This window comes from Aquarana catesbeiana, linkage group LG07, assembly GCF_042186555.1.
Source record: "Aquarana catesbeiana isolate 2022-GZ linkage group LG07, ASM4218655v1, whole genome shotgun sequence".
NCBI lineage: Eukaryota > Metazoa > Chordata > Amphibia > Anura > Ranidae > Aquarana > Aquarana catesbeiana.
The window spans coordinates 197,366,757-197,370,087 of NC_133330.1; the positions used below are offsets into that span (position 1 = coordinate 197,366,757).

General features: G+C 36.6%; 1 long non-coding RNA gene across 1 annotated transcript; it reads right to left on the reverse strand.

The window, feature by feature from the left end:
• Positions 1 to 213: 213 nt before the first annotated feature.
• On the reverse strand, positions 214 to 2,119 carry LOC141102513 (uncharacterized). Its single transcript, XR_012235129.1, has 2 exons — positions 1,615 to 2,119; positions 214 to 472 (listed from the first exon to the last, which is right to left on the reverse strand). It is a non-coding gene; the product is annotated as an uncharacterized lncRNA (long non-coding RNA).
• Between the last annotated feature and the right edge of the window lie 1,212 nt (positions 2,120 to 3,331).

Sequence of the window (3,331 nt, forward strand, 5' to 3'; positions counted from 1 at the left end):
TAGTGTTTTTGTTGCTCTCTCCAATATACACTAAGATAATTTTTTTTATATAGCATTCCATGCATTATACCTGAACTTTAAAGAGCTTTTTTCACATTTTTGAACATTTCTTAGATGCAGTTACACTAAAATTAGACCAAATTAATTTAGGTTTGGTGTCCATTCAAAAATAATCAATAATAATCCTCTTTTACAAACATGTAAGCATGTCTATCAAGGACAAGTATGGCAATTTATTTTTCCAAATTTCAATCAATAAAGAAAGACTAAGGAATAAATTTTCAACTGTGGTATAATGTCAAACCTGATCGTAGGACATTGCTACCTCTTGCAGTATAAGTACATTTGAATGTGACCAACTACTTCTAGCTATACCATAAACTGGATAAATGAGAACCTATACAGACATTGGAGTTTAACATATTTTTAAATATATATTTATATTTTTTTTCATAACACAGTGGAAATTAACCTGTCTATAAAGTGCAAACTTATTCCATATACAACCTAAGATCATATGCAATCAATAAAGATTTTTTTACATATCAAAAATTATAAAATTTATAAAAGTTCAATAATTCAATAATGCGTGTCACATAATAGCAAAGTCTCCCAGTGATGCGTTCAAATCTTCTGTCAATTGCCGTGATTGGCGTGCGCTTGTAATAATACAATGTGCTAGTGACTTAGTGCTCCACCTCCACCTGTGAGATTGGCCACTCACCGGATATTCCTTTAAAACTACACCTTTGGTTCATTCATGGGGATAACCACTCCACTCAAAGGGAACTTCTTCAACAGATATGATGACGCAAATTGCGAAATGCGTAGAGGCTGCTGGGAAACACATACCCACGTGATCCAATACGAACGGGATTGGTGAGGACGCGAACAGGCAAGAGGGGAGGAACGGAGGTCGCACAGCACACATAGGCGAACTAGGTGGCTATACCTACCCGTCCCTAACTGTTGGAATAGCTTTGTGCCGGCTGGGGGGCACACATAAATGTGAGTGCACAGTTTTTACTTTGTGTTTATAATAAACAGTATTAACGGTATTGCGCGATGATCGTTTTTATTCATGTTTCATGAGGAACATTATGGTCCAATTATATCTGTTGAAGAAGTTCCCTTTGAGTGGAGTGGTTATCCCCATGAATGAACCAAAGGTGTAGTTTTAAAGGAATATCCGGTGAGTGGCCAATCTCACAGGTGGAGGTGGAGCACTAAGTCACTAGCACATTGTATTATTACAAGCGCACGCCAATCACGGCAATTGACAGAAGATTTGAACGCATCACTGGGAGACTTTGCTATTATGTGACACGCATTATTGAATTATTGAACTTTTATAAATTTTATAATTTTTGATATGTAAAAAAATCTTTATTGATTGCATATGATCTTAGGTTGTATATGGAATAAGTTTGCACTTTATAGACAGGATATAAGCGTATTTAGATGGAAGCAGCGCATCCACACACACAGCACCTGTAGTATATCTCTATGAGAAGTTTTTTTGGATGCAGCAGCTAAGGCAATTACAAGTAAAGTAATTAGGAGATTTTGTTTTTGGTTTTGCGCCGGTGACACACACACACAGTGGAAATTAACCCTGCATTAAAACCTGAGGAATATATAATATAATCTTGGATCTTTCCGATGCTTTATTAGATTCCTATCAATAAAGAGAGTTATTATATTTAATAGTGTCATCCACAAGTATAATTATGCTGGCATCACAGGAGATTCTAGGAATGGTGGAAAGGCTTGTCTGCTACCATTTTGCTTTGGATTACAAATAGCTATGTATTTCAGCAGCATACAGTATTTGTGGAGACTCATGTAAGCAATGGTCACTGTTGTAGCTACATTTATAGCGCTAACAAACAAAAATAGAAAACGCGCTGGTGTAACTAGTGATAATAAACACAGCTGCTGGCAACCATTTAGACAAACTAAATAAACATATGTATCGAACCGTATATGTTGCAGCGCTAACAGTGAAAATAAATTGCTAAAATCAAAAGTCCATATCAAAATGGAATCTAGCAAAAGTAAATAGAGTGTATGAAATAGTCAAATAGTCCAAATCCAATGTATGTCTTGGGGAAAACATTGTTGATATTGTGCAGAGATCGTGCTCCTCCATTAATGTAGTCACCACTGTAAGAAATGCACTCTTACCAGACTGAAATGACCTCACTACAGAGTCTGATTCGCCTGTTACAAATACTTCCACTGGGAGCACTCAGTTCACACCCATTGGTTCTAATAAGTCAGGCTGACTTTTTATCCAAGTTTAGTAAGAACAGTGGTGACCATATGTATAATCAAAGATCCACATGGAATCAAAGGACTGAAAGCCACATAGTGTAAATCGGCAAAAAACTTTAATGCAAACACAAGATACACATTTTACTTACATCATAAAAAAGGTTAAGTGCATAAAAAGTCACAATGAATGTGTATCATGTGTTTACATTAAAGTTCTTAGCCGATTTACACTATGTGGCTTTCCTTGCTTTGATTCTATGTGGATATTCGATTATACATATGGTCACCACTGTCCTTACTAAGCTTGAAGAGAAAGTCAGCCTGACTTATTGGAAGCAATGGCTGTGAACTGAATGCTCCCAGTGGAAGTATTTGTAACAGGCGAATCAGACTCTGTAGTGAGGTCATTTCAATCTGGTAAGAATGTATTTCTTACAATGGTGAGGGCTCACGTGGTGACTACATTAATGGAGGAGCACGATCTCTGCACAATATCAGCGATGTTATCCCCAAGTCATACATTGGATTTGGACTATTTCATACACTCTCTTTACCTTTTCTAGATTCCATTTGGATATGGACTTTTGTTTTTAGCAACTTATTTTCACTATGTTACCGCAACAACATATATGATACATATATTTATAGCGCTGGCTACTTAAAGGTGAAAGCTGACACATAATTAGTAGTGCATGTTTGGTTTTAGCTGCACTCAAGTGTAAATTGGCCCTAAAAAAAGTCATCTCTGCTGTCAGTACTCAATTTTCTCTGTCAGATAGCAGAAGAAGAAAGTCACAACCTGTCAGTCTCTTTTGTGAAAATTTGGAAAATGCCCAGGCACACTAGTAACTAGTGTTTGTTTGACACAGAATGCCACATGCATATTTCCTTGTAGTTTTAGATTAAACATTGACGGCAGTTAAGAGAAGTACAACAGCAGTCTCTCTTCCACATTTCTGTACTGAACCCGATGATGAATTGCTCAAAGTTCCTGCCAAAGTCACTATCCTCCATTCTCCCACTTCACACAACACACTAAATGAATGTAGATAAA